General features: G+C 41.3%; 1 long non-coding RNA gene across 1 annotated transcript in view; it reads right to left on the bottom strand.

Moving 5' to 3' along the window:
* Positions 1-20,579, bottom strand: part of LOC141548256 (uncharacterized) — a 416,517-nt gene extending 395,938 nt beyond the window's left edge. The window contains exon 1 of the long non-coding RNA XR_012483868.1: positions 20,499-20,579. This is a non-coding gene — a long non-coding RNA (uncharacterized LOC141548256). The remainder of the gene's footprint in view (positions 1-20,498) is intronic.
* Between the last annotated feature and the right edge of the window lie 473 nt (positions 20,580-21,052).

Raw genomic sequence — 21,052 nt, 5'->3', positions numbered from 1 at the left:
CATCAAACAAACAGCCTGGGAAATATTGCTAAAGATCAGGACAGCTCGGGCAGTAAACTGAAGACTCCGAGGGCACAGGGGGGAGGTATTTTCATCATTGCTGCTGGTGGAAAATCAGAGCTTTGAAAGAGAAAGGAAGATCTGTGAAGTGAATAACTGGTTAACAAGGAGGTGTTTGAGAAATCAGATTTGGGGACCACAGCTTAATATAAGGAGTGATGGCCTCCAGGCCCAGGAGAGAGTACACCTAACAAGTTAAGGCAACTAAGGAAAGTATCTGCCTAGAGTTTGGTAAACCCAATTAAAAAAAAAAGAGCTCTAAGCTAAAAGGAAAGGAAGAGGGAGAAAAAGGCCCATATATTTCAACCAAGTAAGCCAACATAAGGAATTGCTACAATATAGGAAGAAGAAAAGCAGTAGACATCCAGAAATCCACAGGAGACAAAAAGCAAGAAAGAAGCCGGTAATAAAAGCATGACCTCAGATGTCAATCAATCAACAAGTACCTATTAAGTATCTTTTATGTGCCAGGCACTGTCAGGCGGGAAGGGGGGGTATACTACAAAGAACGGAACAATCCCCACACTTAGGGAGCTTATGGTACATTTACATATATATATATATATATAATATATATATATATATATACACATATAAAATATGCAGCACAAATATCAAGTGAATAAATAGAAATATATACAGAGTAGTTAAATACAGAGGGAGAGCAATAGCAGTTGGGAGGGACAGGAACAGGCTTCATACAGAAGACTTTGTGCTCTTAAAGAAAGAGAAGGACTCTATGTGGGCCAGTATGGAGAAAATGTATTCCAGATACATGGGACAGCCAGTAAAAAGATATAGAGATGAAAATGATGGGTCAGGTTTGAGGAGCAGAGAGAAAGTCAGTGAAGGAGGAATAACGTCCAAGGAGAATGGTGACATAGGCTGTGTGGGGCTTTAAGAGCTAAAGAGAGAAGCTTATATTATATCGTAAAGGCCAGAGAAAACCACTGGAAATGACTGAGTAGGGGAATCCCATAGTGAGATATATGTTTAAGGAAAATCACTTTGTTGACAGAATGTAGGAGAGAGGAGAATGGGGAAAAATCTGGGGCAGGGAAACCAATTGAGAGGCTGAGGCAATGAGCTAGGGGAAAAGTGATCAGGCCTAAACTAAGATGGCACTTGAAGAGAAAAATAGGATCACATCTGAGAGATGTGGTAGAGGAAGAAATGGCCAAATATGACAAGTGATTAGATATATGGGATGAAAGAGGATGAGAAGTCAAGGAGAACACCAAGGTTATACACATGAAACACCAGAAAAATAGTGGTGTCTTTGACAGAAATAAGAAGTTTGAAGTGTGGAGGGTCTGAGGGAAGGAGGGAAGAGATGAGTTCAGTCTTGGACATGTTGAATTTAAGATGTCTTAGAGGATATCCAGTTCTAAATGTTTAGTAGGCAAGCTGGGATGTGGGCCTACAGCTCAAGGGAGAGACAGAGGCTGAAAATCATCTATATAGAGACACTCGTTGATCCCATGGAAGGTGATGGGATCACCAAGTTAGTATAAAAGGAGAAGAGGGCCAAAAATAGAGCCTTAAAGAACGTTTAAGATTAGCAGGCATGATGAGGAAGAAGATCCAGCCTAGGGGACTTAGAAGGAATGGGCAGACAGGTCAGTAGAGAACTATGTTTTAAAAAAAAAAAACAAAACAAGCCCTCCAGGAGAAGAGGCTCATCAACAGTTCCAAAGATTCAGGGAGGGAGGTCAAGGATGATGATTAAGACAAAACTTTGAGACTTGGTGACTAAGATCCCACTGGTAACTTTGGAGGGAGAGTAGAAGCTTGTAAGCCAGATTACACAGGGTGGAAGAATGAATGACAGAAGTGGGGGCAGAGCACAGGCTCCCAACAACAGTCTTTGGGAACGCGCGGTCATCTTCAGTCCAGAGAAGGGCTTTGTAGTGATAACCGATAATGACTGAAAGTGGTATCAATGCTACAAGTCACTTATGTGGGATGGATTCTTCCTTTCAAACTACATAAACTTTACAAGCTTTCATTGTTATTCCTATCACAGGTTTTTTCCTTAATAATACGGTATTTATATTTTTCTACTTATATATTACTTATGATATATTATATTGTTAATTATATAATATATATTTCTATTATATATAATATTTCTACAGAGTCCCATTGATATGTATTGCTCTTCAGTGTTTGAAGATCTTTGGTCTCCTGACTCAAATCTGTATCTATTCATTGGCTTTCTAATTTACTTTACAAGGAAATTTCAAGGTCCTCAAATTAAGGGTGACATTTAAGTAGTACTGCATTGGATAAAGTGCCAGCCCTGGAATCAAGGCAATCCTAAGTTCAAAATAGCTCCCTGCCTGGCATTAGTATCTTAATAAATGCTTGTTGTAGTATCTGTGTGACCCTGAACAAGTCACAACCCTATTTGCCTGTTGTCCCATTTGTAAAATGAGCTGGAGAAGGAAATGGCAAACTATTCCATATCTTAGCCAAGAAAACCCCACATGGGATCACAAAGATGCAATTGAAAAATAGTTGAACAAACACAACCACAACAACACACAACAAGTGTGAGATGAGGTCACTGAAGGACTAGCAGATGATTTATTGAAGGAAGTAGCATTTATGCTAGGCTGAAAAGACTGTTTAGGAATTAAGAAAGAGAAGGCACAGAGAAAAGAGTAAACGTAAGGGAGCATAACACATGTCTGCCAGTTGGTGAAGGTGAGTAACACGAGCTAAAGCTGAAAGGTGCAATGGGACTATACTGTGGAAAATGTGGATGTCAAGCAAGGGGATTTAAACTTTACTTGGCAGGCAATGGGGAGCCACTGAAGATGTTTGAACAGATCAGGAGAGGAATGATTTGATCCAATCTATCCATGAAAAAGATTCTTCTATCAGTGGCTTGAAGATAGGGTATGAAAGAAGTAGAAAGAACACCTGCACAAAGGCTACTGCAGTAACCCAGATGGATGACAAGGAGGGCCAGACAAGATTGGTGACAGGAGAAAGAAAGGAAAAAGAACAGATGCAAAAGATGTTGAAGATGTAAAACTAACAGAACCAAGTAAATGATTGGCAACGAATGGAAAGGGAGGAGAAAAGTCACAATCAATCCCAATGTTTTAAGTATAAGAAAGGGGGATTGTGGATATAAATGCGCATGTCAGAGGGGGAGAAGGTGAATAAAGAGGAAGAGAATATGAGTATGGGATGAGCTGAGTTTGAAGGGTCATTGAGACATCCAAGAGAAGATGGTCTTGGTGCAGCTGAAGATAAAACTATAAGTTCTAGACTTGGAGATATGATAGGGGACAGACTAGGAATATGTTCAAACTAGACCAAAGAATAATGGCCAGGGAGGGACTGTGACATGAACTAGGAATCTGTTAAGACCTAAATTATCTTGCCCATAGTCCAGTAAGTGGACTAGAATTGTGTTGATCCTCAATGCCAGGTCCAATACCCTTTCCATGATGGCAGGTTGTCTCCGCTGCTGTCTGCCACTGAGAGGAACTCAAGGCCCAAAAAGAACAATTCTCAAAACAATCAGATTTTAGAGGATGAAGAATAATTTAGAGCAAGGGACACTGTTTAGATGGCATTCAAAGTGAAGCTTTGGGTGGACAGGGAGCAGTTAGGGGGTCTCTGAAGTTCTGTAAAAGAGGTGGAGATCTGCAAAACCAACCGAATCTGTTGAAGAATTTTGCCAAGGGTTAGCCCTGGCTAGGTTGAAAGCTGCCCGAGGATGACATGATGGTATACTTAGAGAACCCCAAAGACTCTGCTAAAAACTATTAGAAATAATTCAGAATTTTATCAAAGTTGCAGGATACAAAATAAATCCACATAAATCCTCAGCATTTTTATACATTACCAACACAATCCAACAGCAAGAGATACAAAGAGAAATTCCATTCAAAATAACGGTCGATAGTATAAAATATTTGGGAATATATCTACCAAAGGAGAGTCAGGAATTATATGAGCAAAATTACAAAACACTTGCCACAAAAATAAAGTCAGATTTAAATAATTGGAAAGACATTCACTGCTCTTGGATAGGCCTAGCGAATATAACTAAGATGACAATACTCCCTAAACTAATCTATTTATTTAGTGCTATACCAATCAGACTCCCAAGAAACTATTTTAATGACCTAGAAAAAATAACAACAGAATTTATATGGAACAACAAAAGGTCGAGAATTTCAAGGGAAGTAATGAAAAAAAATTAAGTGAAGGGGGTCTAGCTGTACCTGATCTAGAACTATATTATAAAGCAACAGTCACCAAAACCATTTGGTATTGGCTAAGAAATAGACTAGTTGATCAGTGGCATAGGTTAGGTTCACAGGGCAAGATAGTGAATAAAAATAGCAATCTAGTGTTTGACAAACCCAAACATCCCAACTTTTGGGATAAGAATTCATTATTTAACAAAAACTGCTGGGAAAACTGGAAATTAGTATGGCAGAAACTAGGCATGGACCCACATTTAACACCACATACTAAGAGAAGATCAAAATGGGTCCAAGATCTAGGCATAAAGAATGAAATCATAAATAAATTGGAGGAACATGGGATGGTTTACCTCTCAGACTTGTGGAGGAGGAAGGAGTTTGTGTCCAAGGGAGAACTAGAGACCATTATTGATCACAAAATAGAACATTTTGATTACACCAAATTAAAAAGTTTCTACACAAACAAAACTAATGCAAACAAGATTAGAAGGGAAGTAACAAATTGGGAAAACATTTTTACAGTTAAAGGTTCTGATAAAGGCCTCATCTCCAAAATATACAGAGAATTGACTTTAATTTATAAGAAATCAAGCCATTCTCCAATTGATAAATGGTCAAAGGATATGAACAGACAATTTTCAGATGATGAAATTGAAACTATTTCCACTCATATGAAAGAGTGTTCCAAATCACTATTGATCAGAGAAATGCAAATTAAGACAACTCTGAGATACCACTACACATCTGTCAGATTGGCTAAGATGACAGGAACAAATAACGATGAATGTTGGAGGGGCTGTGGGAAAACTGGGACACTGACGCATTGTTGGTGGAGTTGTGAAAGAATCCAACCATTCTGGAGAGCAATCTGGAATTATGCCCAAAAAGTTATCAAACTGTGCATACCCTTTGATCCAGCAGTGCTACTCCTGGGCTTATATCCCAAGGAAATACTAAAGAAGGGAAAGGGACCTGTATGTGCCAAAATGTTTGTGGCACCCCTTTTTGTAGTGGCTAGAAACTGGAAGATGAACGGATGTCCATCAGTTGGAGAATGGTTGGATAAATTATGGTATCTGAATGTTATGGAATATTATTGTTGTGTAAGAAATGACCAGCAGGATGAATACAGAGAGTCCTGGAGAGACTGACATCAACTGATGCTGAGTGAAACGAGCAGAACCAGGAGATCATTATACACTTCAACAATGATACTGTATGAGGATGCATTCTGATGGAAGTGGATATCTTCAACAAAGAGAAGAGCTAATCCAGTTCCAATTGATCAATGATGGACAGAATCAGCTACATCCAGAAAAGGAACACTGGGAAATGAGTATAAACTGTGAGCACTGTTTTGTTTTGTTTTGTTTTTCTTCCCAGATTATTTTTACCTTCCAAATACAATTCTTCCTTTGCAACAACAACAACAACAAAATTCGGTTCTGTACATATATTTTGTACCTAGGATATACTGTAAGATATTTAATATGTATGGGAATGCCCGCCATCCAGGGGAGGGGGTGGAGGGAAGGAGGGGAAAAACTCGAAACAGAAGGGAGTACAAGGGATAATGTTGTAAAAAAAATTACCTATGAATATGTACTGTCAAATAAAATGTTATAATTATAAAAATTAAGAAAAAAAATTAAAAAAAGAAAGAAAGCTGCCCGAGAAGGAATCTTAGTACTAAATGTAATCAACCCACCGAACTGGACCTGTTTATTCCCAAACCATTGAAAAAGCTGACTGTTGACCTTGCTCATCCAATACTACCATTGTCCTTCCCCTGATCAATAGTGAAAAGAGTTCCCCCTTCACAGAATCTAACCTACTGAGAGGTTATAGTCAAAATAAGTAGAGAGATCCATAGAAAGCACTTAGCTGTTCTTGACAAATGCCAGGAGGCAGATCCAGATGAATTCTATCACGGGGTGCCGAAAGAAACTGGTGACACAATTTCTAAGTCACTTCAGCTAATCTTTGAAAGCTTGAGGAGAAGTAAAGAGGCATCATGGGAACGGAAGAGCACAATGCTGATCTGCTGTTTCCAAAAAAGATGATCCAAATCTCCAGACTCTAGGCCAGTGGGCTAGACTTCAATTCCTAGCAAAACTGTGGAGCACATTATTAAAAGGATGGTTAGAAATCAAGAAGATAAGGAAGCAGGGATCTCTCAGAGCCAGCAGGGCTTTACAGCTAGCAGATAATGCCAGGCTAATCTCATTTTTTTTAAACAGGAATACTAGACTGGTAGATCAAAAGAATGCTATAAATGGAGTTAACCTAGCTCTCTGCAAAGAATTTAATGAAGATTTTTATGCTATTCTTGAGAACAAGATGGAGTGATACATATTAATGTATAGAACAAATAAGGGGAATCAGAACCCACTAAGTGACTAGACGCAAAGAATAGTTGGTTCAATGAAAACTGAGAGACCTCCGAGGAGCCACGTTTTGCTTTGTGCTATTTTCTAAAAATCAATGAGCAAGCCATGGATGAATTTATCAAATTTACAGATGACATGAAGCTAAGGGTGCAGCTAACAAGTTAAATGACTGAGTTAGGATTCCAAAAGACCTCAAGATAGAATACTGAACAGAATGTAATAAAATGAAAGCTAATGGAGCTAATTAAAAGTCTTGCTTTGGGGTTTATGAAAATCCGTTTCACAAGTACAAAATGAAAGAGACATTCATTTGAAAGGACCCAGAGGTCTTAGTGGTACTGTAAGCTCAATATGAGTACAACATGGCAACCAGAAAAGCTGATATCACTTTGAGCTTTATCAAGAGAGGAATTTTAGCTGGGAATAGGACAGTGAGAGTACCAGTGTTTTCTGTCTGATCATCTTTGGAGTCCTGAGCTCAGTTCTGGGCACAAATGTGGACAAGGGATGGGACCAGGCACTGATCCTAGGATCATTAGGATAGGGAGTTTCTCGGCCAGGAAATTTCATTCACCAATTGAAATTTCATTCAAATACCAGATTGGTAGCTTTTCTGCAACTTCTCCCTGCTATTTCTCAAGAGCACTAAGAGGTTAAGGGATTTGTCCAGTGTCACCCACCCATGTTTATGAATCAAGTTCTTGCTGGTTTGAAGATCAGCTTTCTACTATGGGATATTGATGCCAACCCTCTGATTTTGAAAGAAGAAGCACGTCGATAAGCTGAAGTACATCCACTGAAGGGCAACTGAAATGATGAACAATCTCTAGAAAAGATCTTATCTTAGCCTGGAGAAGAGGCAACTTGGGGCAGAGGAACAAGATAGGTGGCTTCGAGTGTTTGAAGGTTATCAAGTAAAAAAGGGATTGAACTTGTTCTATTGGGCCCAAAGGCAGAAAGACCCAGGAACAAAGGGTAAAAGGGGCAGGAAAAAAAGACACAATAAGGATTGATGTAAGGCAGAGAATTCCAAACAATTGGCGATTTCCAAAAGAGAAGGGCCTGCTTTGGCAGGCACTGTGTAGAGAGGTTCCTATTCAGGTACAGGTTGGGCTGCTAACTTGGAGGTGCTAGGATTCTGTTAGGGAGCCAGAGTATTTGGATTTTGAAAAAAAAAACAGTGCTTAACCCTATGGAATGAACCTTATATTTTCCTAATATTCATCCCAGGGCATGGCACAGCGCCTAGCACATAGTAGGCACTTAATAAATGCTTCTTGTCTGACTGTTTCCAGCAAGGCTCAGAGGCAGAGGGGTACACAAAAGGTTTCTTCAACTTATTCCATTTGCAGTCCCTTTTTGCTAGAGAAATTTGTACTCGATCCAGATATAGAGGGATATGATCTACTGATAATAAATCGTAATTTGGTGACTTCCACATTCAGTTATGGGACCTCATATGGGGTAGTGACCCACAATTTAAGAAGCTGGGATATAAAGCACTGGCTTTCTATGCATGGGGAGTTGGAGGGTGGGAGAGAGGCAGTCTTAAAATAAGTAGTCAGCAAAGCAATTCAATTAAATGAGCATTTATCAAGTGTCTGTCACACGCAAGGTGCCAAATGGTCTTGGGGTTACAAAGACAGCTGAAAGGACTCTTGTCCTCAAGGAGCACTGCTTCTCCTCCCAGAAGGGAAAGGAAGAGCTGGGGTGAAGATATGACCTTGTATAGAAATAAGTATAATACAAGGAAAACTAGGGAGAGAAGATTTATTAGCAAATAGAGGACCAGAGAAGACTTCACAGAAGGGGCACCTAAACAGAACATTTGGCACACTGAGGCAAATGGATACTCTGCTACTTGGAGGAAAGTATTTTGGAAAAAGTCCCCAAGTCCTTGAAATCACATCCCAAAGGTGACTACCTACTCTGCCTATACCAAGGCTACCTCTAGAATAGTGCTTTCCCCATCCCCTCACCACAGAGTTTAGCATTCTCTGGCTATTTATCTGTATGCAACTTTGCAAGAGAGCTGCACAAATCAGAGAATTTAGGGTCCCAATTTACAGTTAAGCTCCTTCCCTCCTCACCTGAATCACAATTCCTAAACATCCACCACACATTAATTTCTTTATAAAGCTCAAATACCTGTCCCGGATTTCTACTTTCACTCAAATTGGCTCCACGAACTGCCATGGGACAACATGAAACTTGGGATGGGGGTTGGAAGGAGGCCTGGAAAGACAAGGGGGTAGAAGGAAGATGGGGAAGCAAGGAGGAGGTTTTTCTTTTCAAACATGGAGGATGAGACTACACATGATAAAATATTTTGAGGAAATGGTTTTAAATAGAATCCATCTGCAGCTCAGGTTTTCTTCCTCAAGAAATAAAATATTTCTAAATGAAGGCACACTCATTCTCCAAAACAGTTTCCTGTGAAATCTTTTCATAGCAGTCATCACCCATAGAGAGGCAAGCGAGACTAAGATGTTAACAGGAACTGATTTTTAGGGGAAAATATGAAAAAATAGGGTAGCTAGGGGACACTGCGGAGAATAGAGTGCCAGGCCAGGGGTCAGAAAAATTCCCCTTTCTGAGCTGAAATCTGGCCTCTGATACTCAGTAACTGTGTGACCCTGGACAAGTCACTTCACCCTGCATGCCTCAGTTCCCTCATCTATAAAATGAACTGGAGCAGTAAATGGCAAACCGATCCAGTATCTTGCCAAGAAAACCTCACACGGGTCACGAAGAGTCAGACATGACTGAACAACAGCACAACTTAAGAGTAGATTAATAAGCTTATTTTGTTTTGAACATTTGAATCGCTACTTCTATCTAATTGGTTTCCTTTGTAATCTTCTATATTTTTTATGAATTTTAAAGCATGATCCTGAGAAGAGCTCCCTAGGCTTCTTCAGAGTCTATGACACAGAAAACAAAGTCCTGATTTATCAAGTGTTGTCTTCTCAAATAGTTTCCATTGGCCGTTTTTAGCCAAAGTAGAAAAGTCTTCACAATTAGCATTGTGGGGATAGTAGGATAAATATTATCTCCATTTTACAGATAAGGATGCTAAAGTTCTGAGAATTATCCAGACTTACTCAGAGTTGTCCATACTTGTGCCAAGTCAGTCTTCAGACTCCAATGGCACTGGCTTGAGGGTCCTGAAGTTGTGGCTTCAAGTCCCGGCTTATTAGAGACGTGACCTTAAACAGGTCACTTCTCTCTCTGGGTCCCACTTTTCTCATCTGTAAAATGAGGGGATTGGCCTAGGTGATTTCTCAGGTCCTATCTGGCTCCAAGATAGGCAGCAATTCGGGGGAGTTTAGAGCTTGCTTCACTAAAAAATGTTACTTCATTAAGAAAGGCAACTTTCCTTCCTTTCATCTCTGTCTTCAAACAAGTAATAACACTGATCAAAGCAACTCGTTGTGCAAAGCATTATCTTGTCCAAAGAAATGGGTCTTAAAGAGCCCATCCCTTAAAGCTGCAGCAAAGCTCTTGGCTGCCAGCAGCCCTTATGAGTATCTGAAAGGTCTCCCCCAAGAGCCAGCTGCCCCAGGCTAGCTGTGGAGGGTCCTTACAGTGGGAGGGGCTGAAAAGGGAGGGCAAAAGCTTCCTTTTCTATATACTCCTTATTAAAATGCAACAGTACCAAACCCCAAATCCTCACCTATGTCTAGTGCTAAGCTGGTCCCCTAGCACACTGGCAGGCGAGGTGAGCAAGTGGATGGGAACATGGCAACCACGGGTCTGTCGAGCACCCTGTTCAATCTGTTGGTGCTTTAGTCTGGGGCAACACACTCTCGCCTAAGGCTCTGAGCGCCTGCCCCTCCAGTAGAGTGCGATGCAGTGCAGACGGCTCTGGCTCCTTCTCAGCCAAGATCTTGGCAGTGAGAAATGGTGTTAATCATAATGAACCATCAGAAAAAGCTCACTTTAAAAAGCTGGGGGGGGGGTGTCTCTGGTGCTTAAGAAGTAGTAGCTACCAGTGAAAAGAAAATGGCAATTAGAATTCAGGAGATCTAGGTCCTAGTGCCAGCTGTGTGACCCTAAGGCCCCTTTTCTTTTTTCCTCTTGAAAAATGGGAGATCTCGATTCCACCATGTTGCTATGGTTCTATGACTCAAGGGCAGCCTCAAAGCCCCCAGATATCAGAATACACCCAGTTGTATCTGAGAGAGGTCATTCAGAATGCCCAGGGCAGGACTCTGTCCCTTGTTAGATGTAATGACACTTTGGGGAAGGGAGAAAGTCATACCCAAATAGCCATTTGGAATCCCCACCAGATTGACTGGGAGGGGCTGGCTGAGTGGGAAGCATGAAGCTCAGTTAAGCAGGGAAGGAAATAAAATGGAGAGAGACTTGGTTGAACTGGATGATTAGGTAGTGGCAGTACTCACATCAACCTAAGGAGACCCTTTATATGGAACAGGAGTGGGGAACCTTTCTTCTGCCAAGGGCCACTGGATATTTATAACATCGTTTGTGGGCCATATGAAATTATCTACTTATAGAATTCAAACAGGGGGAAGTTGCCAAACCCATCTTTCAGCTTGTCATTGCCTGAATTTGCCTTGGTAGGGCCAGACCAAATGATTTTGAGGACTTAGGCATCTCCCACTCTGATATAGAAAATGGAACTGTAGAACCCACGTGTTTTAAAAAAAAAGTACGGGAGGGAGACATTAATATTCCAGAACCATTGTCCCAGCAGACATTTGAAAAAACAACTAGAGAGTAGGAAAAAAAAACACCATCTGAGATTCCAGAACATTTTACCAAGGGACTCAAGTCAGTCTCTCCAAATAGTAGGAAATCAAGAAGCCAAACCATGAGAACATTAGTGAAAAAGACTTGTTATGTCTTCGAGGAAAGAAGGTCAGATGCATCAAGACTGTATGACAGCCAGGAGGGGAGGGCTACAAAGGGGAGCTTCAGATGCCTTGCAGGAACAGCGCTACACTGGTGAATGCAGGAGAGAAGCAATATGTCATCCTTCCGAGTCATAACTCCACCCAAGGTGATACGATGGGTGACATGGATTAGAGAGCTCTGGGGGACAGCTGGCCTATGAGAAGGCGAGCAGTAACTTGACATTCTTGAGAAGTCCTAGTACGGAGCTGAGCCTGGATTAGTACCAGATTTTCCTGCTATTCAGCTTTCTTCAAATAGAGCCCCTCCCTGAAAAGGGGAAAGAGGAAGTTCTGAAAGGGAGTCAGTGATGTATAGTAGTCCTGATGGTGAGAAGTAAAGGAGTAGGTATGGATGGACAACAGGGGTTTGTAATGGCAAGAGCACAAGATTTGGATGGAATCAAAAGATGGGTTTGCAGTTCCACTTGTTCAGTGATGAAGAGAGCCATCTATATCCAAAGAGAGGACCATGGGAGCTGAGTGTGGACCACAACATAGCATTTTCACTCTTTCTGTTATTGTTTGCTTGCGTTTTTGTTTTCCTTCTTTCTAGATCTAATTTTTTTTTTGTGCAAGATAATTGTACAAATATGTATACATATAAAAAAAGATGACTTTGAATCCTGATCTACTAACTTTGTGATCTTAGTCATCATTTAACTCTTTGCAGGTCAGCTTCTTCCTCAGTTAAATGAGGTGTTCAAATAGATTCTCTCCAAGATCCCTCCTGAAGCTCAATCCAAAGATACCCATGATTCCTAACAGGTTGCTTTTTTTTGGTCACAATTTCCAAACCAGAGAAAAGGATATGGTCAGTGGCCAATAATCTATCCACCCTACCTGGTAGAGAAGAGATTTTGGGAGGTTCGGGAAGAAGAATTTCCCCATCTAGCTATTGCAAGGCAAACGGTCTATGTAAATCAGAGAACCTAGCTCAATAAACCATTCATGCCTAATATGGTATGTAGCCAGAGAAGAGGAAAATCACAGCACAGTGAAAGAAAGCTGATCTTAGAGTTAGATAGATCTGAGTTCAAGTGTGATCCCTGACCCAAATTACATTATATAATACTGGAAAATTCATTTGACCCAATAATTAACTGCAGAACAGCCAAGAATTTCATTAGGAGTTCCATATACCAATGTAATCATAGCTCTAGAGTACCATCACTGCCCTATATTACACAGAGGATGTCTTGAGCTGTGACGAGGGCCAGCAGAAATAGAATGAATGGTTTCTATTTAGGAAGGCCCTCAAACATAGTCATCATTAATCTAGGAGTAGGATGACATGTTCTAATCCTAGCTCTTTGACTATCTCCCTGTGTACCATCAAATGTTTTCCATTTCTGTGCCTCATTTTCCTTATTTATAAAATTAGGAGGTTGGATTAGATAATTGCTAAGGTCCATTACACTTCTAAGAATATAGGATCTTCTTCAGAATATTGCTGAATTTGTCACTTAGCTTGGCAGTTTTCAAAGCGAGAAATCCAAGCTATACATGGGCATATGAAAAAATGGTTCAAATCACTAATAAATTAGAGAAAACCAACTCTAAGGTTATGTCTCTCATTCACCAGAATTGGCAAAGATGACAGAAGAGGAAAATGACAAATATTGGAAGGACTTCGGGAAAATAAGCACACTAATGCATTGTTAGTGGAACTGTGGATTCGTCCAGGCATTCTGGGAAACAGTTTGGAACCATTAACCACAAATCATAAAAACTGGCCACATCTTCTGAGCCAGCAATATCACTATGAGGCTTATAATCCAAGAAGATCAAATAAGGAGGAGAAGGAGCCACATATATGAGAATAATAATTGCAGCTCTAGGCGTAGCCAAAAACAGTAAACTCAGGACACGTCCTTTTGGGGGGGAATGGCTAAGCAAGTTATGGAATCAGATTGTGAGGAAATACAATTATGTCATAATAGATCACAAAATGGATAGTTTCAGAGAAATCTGCAAGACTTTTGTGAACCGATGAATGAAGCAGGAAAACAATGTATACAATGACAACATTATAGAGAAAAACACTGACAGAGGGCAGAACTCTGATCATCGTTTCAGAAGACTGAAGAGGAAACAGACTGTCCACATCGTTGCCGGGGCAGTGATGGACCTAAAACACAGCATGAGACATGGCCAATATGGACATTTGTTTTGCTGATCGAAATACATTTATCATGAGGGGATTTTTGTATTTGAAAAAATTATTCAAAGGAGGATGGGGCAATGGGAAAAAAAGGAGTAAATGCTTGCAAAACATACATACATTTCCAAAGAATTTGTAACTGGGGCTAGGCCCACCTCCCCAGCATTATATAAAATTGTATTTCCTAATTTTTGCCTTCCTTTACCATCCGAGCTTCTGTCACCCACATACAAGGAAGGTGGGGCAGCTAGTGCTGACCATGAGGCAGAGCCCAGCACAGTGATTCCTGGGAATATAAAAAAAACAAAAGAGGGGAAAAAAGGAATAAAAGGAGGGTGGAAGCAACTGGCAAAACCCCAAATTAGGCCAAATTTGTCTGTGGTTGACTCACCTTTCACTCTCTTTCTGCTCTCCTAGGTGCTCAATTCATTTCAACAAACATTCAGTTTTAATCAACTAGGTGTTAATTCAGTGCTTATCTAATTAAAGTAATTCACACTAAGGTGTGAATGGATTGGGGCTCCAAAGAAGTCTATTTATGCATTTTTGAAAAACACAGCTTTTATGGGTTAACCCAAATTAATCTAATTGCCAGAATGTGGAGGGGATGGGAAGAGGAATTTAAATGGGGAGCAAACTAGCCCCTCAATTACTGAGAAGTAGCTTCCTTCATTTCCTTCAGAAATAGAAAAGGATATCCCTTCTGAAAGACTGCAAAACCCTCTAGTTGTAGATTGCTCCAGAAATGTTGTAGACTCCAGTGTTTAAAGTAAAAGGTGAGGAAGAGAAATAAACTGTCTTGTGGGTAAGCACAGGAAAACCCTGGGGAGAGAAAGGCTCTTGAAAAGCACCTTACAAGCAGTTTTGTTGACTTTAGCATCCAGGTCTCATACTGGGAAAGTGGATGGAAAAATTCAGCCGAATGGCTCTACTGATAATTGGGCCTGATTTCTCTCCTAAATGACCCCAGCAGAACTACGTGCCTCCCCTGCAAGTTACACCGCATTTGAGAATTTGACAATTCCTTCATTTGATAAATATATATTGAGCCTACTATGTGCATTATCAGCAATGAATTAGGCCTAGAACTGGATAGAGGGTGGCCATAGCTCATTTGCAGCACCTTGGGGGATCCCACTCTGCTGCCTTCCCTAAGCCCCTATTCCTAGGGATATTATGTGGCTTTGAATTATAGACCACCCCTATCTCTGATGGAATCAAAACCACAGGTGAACGAAAGGACACTAGAGAGATACCCAGTGGGTGCGTAAGAAGGCAGCAGCATATTACCAATGACAAATGAGGAAATAAATGTATTATCCAAAGGGGAGGTGGAGTGAAAGCAAGAGATAATAGCCTGACAGCTCCAGGCCTGTGCTGGTTTCCAGGGAATATGAAAAAAAGAAAAGAGAAAAAGAAAATCCAAAGACTTTGAGCAGGGCTTCCTTACCTTACCTATGCTGTGCAATCTGGTCACGCCCATGGATGTCCTTCGCAGAATAATGGTTTGTTTGGTTGTTTACATTAATAATAAAAGGAAATGCTAAATTTCACTTAGAGGTTGTTACATCTTTCCCCATCTGAGATTATAGGTAAACCTCTTGGGGACCCGTGTACCCAAGTTAAGAAATCCTGGCCAAGCGGAAGGCTTCTGGCCTGTTACATGCATTGCTTCTGGAGGATGGCTGGGAGAATATGGACCGGAATTACCCAAAATGAGAAGGCCTGCACTGTTGGAAAGAGTGATGGGGAGCCTTGTCAATATCTAGCCACATGGGGCTTGGGTAAGTGTGCTTCCAGAAATAGAGAATGGAAAGGGCCCTGCTCCCTGATTGAGAGCAAGCTCAGTTATTTCTGTTCATTTACATTGTATTAAAGAAAAGCCTTTCAGATGGTTGCTAAGCCTAAACCCAAGGAGGTGTTAAACGCAATGGTACATGAGCAATGATGAGGAGTCAGACTAGCCCTAAGAAGGGACCTGAATGAGCCAGCCATTCCAAAAACCAAGATGGAAGTGAGGGAACAACTCGTCCTTTAGCTAAGCTGCTTTTGGAAGTAAACTTGGCAGCAAGTGGCAAGCATGGAAGTCAGCTATCCACAAGGACTTAGATTTAGTGGGGGGTTTTCTGATTTTTTTGGGGGGGGAAGAGCTCTTATTCAGGTCTTACTATATCTTCTCAGTCAATATCCCTTTGTAAAACTGAATGAGTTTTAATTCCTTATTGATGATGGAGGAAATGCTTACTGATTAAATGGCATCTGGGGAATGCTAACTGGCTCTTGCAAAGGATATCAGGGCAATAATAATCACTGGTGATTGATACTGAGGGAAAACATATCAATATAGGGGTTTAAGTTATTAGTTCCTGAGCCCTAGGAGCTTTCCTTAGAACCCTGAGGGGTAACTGTAGCTGAGCTCTGGAGAGCTGACTTTGCAGTTCAAGGGTCAGATCTCATCCCCATCTCCCCCTGCCACCCCCTGTATAAGGCTACAAGAGGCTTCATGGGGATGGGAAAACCAAACTCCCCCCAAAAGTTACAGGGGGCTGAGATTCTGACCCATTCTTTGGTTCGACATACTTAAAGACAAGGAAGCATAAAGCAGCTCGTTCAAGGACAGATCCGTGTGTATTAAAAGAAGGACCTTGTAAATTTGACAGTACCAAGCTCAAACTGCAGGCATCATTGACTATGAGAGCACTGGGGTTTTATGCAAGAATGCTGTACTAATGGAAGCCCAGAAAGAGTGATGGGGCACATAACAGCTAAGCGCCCTGGGTGAGGTGCAGCGAAATATTCCATTGTGGTTATGGCTTGACTGGCACTCAATCAATCAACAAGTATCTATTAAGCATCTACTATGTGCTCTGTACCGTACTAGGTGATAAGGATACAAATAGAAGAATGAAACAATCTCCTGCTCCCAAGGAACTTACATTATAATAGGAAAATGACAAGAACATAAATAAACATATACAGAATAAACAGAAGGTTGTTCAGGGAAGGAGGGTGGAGCAACTGGAGGGGGGCCAGCCAGGGAATGAGGAAAGGCTTTTTTTTTTCATAGATGGTGGTACTTGAAAGAAGGGAGAGATTCTAGGAGGTAGCGGTGAGGAAGAAAGGCATTCCAACCACGGGGGCCCAGCCAACGCCAAAGCATCAGGACAAGATGAAATGCGGGACAGAAAGCTGTGGTGTGAGCTGGCTCACAGAGTACAAGGGAGAACAGTGCATGTGTGCACACCAGGTACACTGAGGCTTTTGGGACATCCTCTATAAAGAGCCGAGAAAGCGAGCTTGGGACCATGTGGTGGTACTGCTTTACAAGCTAAACAGAAGAGTTTGTAGTTGATCCTAGAGGCAGCAGGGAGCCATGGCAGACTATTGATTAGGGAGCAACACAGGCATTTGGTAGGAAAATTCTTCCTGTAGTTATGTGGAGGATTCATTGAAGAGAGGAAAGACTGGGAGCAGGGAGGCCATTGCAATAGTCCAGAAGAGAGACCATGAGGGCTTGAACTAGGGTGAGGACTATGGGAATTATAAGGGGAAAGAGACACAAGAGATGCTGTGGAAGAAAAAATGATAAGCTTTGGCGAATTATTTGGTGATGTGTTATGAAAATGAGGAGTCAAAGAAATCGGAAACCCATAGTTTAAGAAGGTGGACTGTAGATCACATCTCCTCCAGAACCTTGCTCCATTATCCTGTTCCTCATCTTTGGTCCCTCCCCATTCGTTGAGTGCTCTTCAACACTATGCTTACCACCTCCATGCCTACAAACTTGCTCAGGTGTCCCTTAGCTTATGCACACATGTTCATAGATCATGCTTGCGTCTCTCCTGATCTTCCTAGCCAAAGTCACCGACCGGTCAAATACATTCTCTGCCTCTACTTTCTCACCGTCCATGGAGCCTAGATTTTCATCTTACCAATCTACATCACCACTTTTAGTCTTGTGGTCACCAATGATGTCTCAGTTTCTAAAACTTTTGATTGTTCTGTGTTCTTGTGCCCCCCCCACCTTGCTGCAGTTTTGACACTGATGTCCACTTCCTCCTTCTGGACTGTTCCTCTCCAAGTTCTCCTTCTACCCATCTACTCACTACTGTTTAGTCTCTTTCACAGGTTCAACCTCTTCTCCTCACCCTATGAATATTCCTCATGGTTTTATCCTGGGCCCTTTTCTCTTCTCCTTAGGAAAAAAAAAGATCCCAGGATTCAAGAGTAAGAATGGTTAGGGGCTTTGGAGCTCAGCAATTCCAACTCTGTCATTTTATAGATGGGGAAATTGAGGCTCAGAGCTGGGAAGTGACTGACAAGTTCACACAAATACAAGTGGCAGCTTCTCTGACTGAAGATCTAGTGATCTTCCATCTCTAATGCAATCTCCCTGAGACTTTGGAGATTCAGAAAATGATACTCTGATTTTCATAAAGGCCTTTGGGGACAAACTGCTAAGCTGAATGCCTTGATAATAAAGAACTCAAATGATGGAGAACCACAGATCTGAATCTCTGGAAGTTCAGTTAGCAACCAAGTTAGGCGCATCACATTGGCGCCATCCAGCGGCCATTTTACCATACTGCAGGCGCAACACATTTATCTAAGGCCTCTGTCACTGGTGGCTATGCCAGGGAGGGAAAGGATGAAGCATCTGGCTAATAAATCAAAAGGTCAGGATTTCAGGCTTTCTAGGAGCCCTGGAGACTGACTCACTCACAGTTGGTGGTGTTCCAGCTGTGATATTGCCTGGCTGTATGACCCTGGGCAAGTCACTGTGCACCTGTTTCCTCATCTGAAAAATGCTAATCAGGCTGAATTCAACACAGCATTACCCACCTGGCAGGTTTGTTGTGAGAGAAGCACCTAGTAAACATAAAACACACCATAGACGTGTGTCCTTTCTGACTGTTCACTAGTCCAGAATATTTTTCACTTAGATTATGACACTAAGATTTTAGTTATCTGAAAGCTGAACTCCATGTGAGGGCTGACATGTCTTTTCTTCTGTTCCACGAACCACTTTCCAAATGATCTCAGACAGAAATCTCCTTCCATCTTCCACCCCACTGGAGTTACAGATGGCCTTACATAAGGGTTTGCAGAGACAGAGGTATCAACTTTTGACGCCTGTATTTAGGAAGAAAAAAGAGTCCAATCAGAGAGCCCCAGGACCTCTTGTTGGTATCCCATTGGAAGCCTGTTCATGTCCATCAGCCCCCTTTTTTGCTTCCTCTCCTCTGTAGATTTTGTCTTTATTAATGCCTTTAAAAAGTTGTATCACACACATATCTTTAATTCCTGAGATCAGTGTTCAGAAAAAAATGGTGAGTGGAGCATGTCAACAAAGGCAAGCCAAAACTGAAAGCGGATGAGAGAAACATGGTTGGACAGAACGAAGAAATGTATTGATTTGGATTCTTGTGAATCTGTGTGAATTTTTTGGTGTGTTTTTTAAGTGGATTCTCCATAAGAAACACTGAAAAGAAAAAAGATTTAAGTACTTGGATGTAATGACCAGCATATATCCTGCACTGCCTGTAGGAAAAGACGATCACTTGGGAATATTTTCAGCCTTGAAATGGGCTCTTCTGTCATTCCAGCTGAGGGGGAAAGCTTGGAAAGCAGACCCAAGGCCATGTGAGCCAAGTAGCCTGATAAGGCAAAGGGTGAAGACTACACACTTTCCAGGCGCCATTTCCAAAGAGCTAGGAGAGAGTTACATCTGTGACCTCAAGCCCTCAGAACAAGAAAAGGAACAGAGGTAGCTTGGTGCAAAAGCTATCTTCACTACCAGAAAGGAAACTCCAAGAAGAGATCCTGCTACTGCTGAGGCTGAGTATTATCTTTTGTGAGTCAAGATCCTGGGAAGGAATATCATCCAATTTTTTCCTCAGCTATTCAATATCTCATCTAGTCAGATATACCTCAGAAAACCACTTTCCTTTTACACTAATCATTCCTTTAATATATTAATATATTTATGAACAGATTTTTTAAGTGTTAAGAACATTCCTACTTCCTCCAAGCGGCCATCCTGGGCTCTATAAACCTCTTGTCCAGCTTGTTCCGGATCCAGTTTGATCATCTATATTGTCCCAAATCCAGACAAAACCCATTGAGAACTTCTAAATGCTTAATGCTAAACTGTGGCACCATCCTATCGGACAAGTTCAGGATTTGCAAAAGATCAGAAATGCAAGAAAAGATATCACACCAAGTCTATCCTTGAAATATCTCTCTAGCCCTGTATTATCTTAGTGCTGATCAGTAGCAAACACAGAACATGAGGAAAAAACACCCACAACCCTACTAATAAAACACATGGATAGGTAGGAGGTATGCCCAAAAGGCCAAAAGGCTCTTACTTTCAATTAATGGGTTTGCAGCAGGACCCAGAGATGTTTCTCAATTTTAAGTTTCAGTATTACTATTCCAACTAGAACTAGGAAATCCTGAAACTCTCAGAGAGCACGAAGGAATCAGAATGTGGGTACTTCTGACAGCAGCATTCATGCTTACATGCTATGGATGCAAATCAGCAGGCACCCACAAGATTATTACTGTGGCAAATGTTTGTCTTCAAGGTTGACATTAGATTTAATCAAGGTTCTGTCTTCGAACTGTCAAAAAAAGGCCAACTTACTGAAGGAAATGAGGATGAGAGCCAGAGATCTACAGGAGCTGGGTAGCTATATATCACAGCCGTTAACCAGTAAGAATTACAACTCACCTGTCTCTAGGATAGGGCTCTTTCATCTTTTCTGTCTTGAACTCCAGTCCTGAAGCCAATGGACCCCTTCTCACAATCATGCTATTAAATGAAGAAAATAAAACACGATTACAAAGAAAAATGATTGTTGAAACAATTCTCAAAATATTAAAAAATAATTCTTGATTTCAGTTGTAAAACCCTGCACTAGCGCATGAAGATTTTTGTTCAACAACCCAACTAGACAAGCAATACAGATTCTATCCTCCAACCTTTGTAGGGTATTGGATGTGAAAGGAGGGATAACAAGACTTTTGAGGGAGCTGTGAAGAGAGAACTCTCAACTGTCAGGTCCCTTGAGATCCAACTCTTTATTTTTATATATGTGGAAAATGAGGTCCCAAGAGGATATGAGCCTCCCCCAAGATCACACAGTTAGTAACTGGCAGAGCTGGAACTACAGCCCAGGTCTAATGGTCCACTGCTTTCCCTCCTCATAATCACTCCCGTGAACACAGAAATTTGGGTTTACAAAATGCTTTGCTCACAACACTCTTCTGATCTCGGTTAGGGAA

The sequence above is a fragment of the Sminthopsis crassicaudata genome, chromosome X (assembly GCF_048593235.1).
Source record: "Sminthopsis crassicaudata isolate SCR6 chromosome X, ASM4859323v1, whole genome shotgun sequence".
Taxonomy (NCBI): Eukaryota; Metazoa; Chordata; class Mammalia; order Dasyuromorphia; family Dasyuridae; genus Sminthopsis; species Sminthopsis crassicaudata.
The sequence above is the reverse complement of the archived record's forward strand: the minus strand, read 5'-3'. Positions and strand labels throughout refer to the sequence as shown.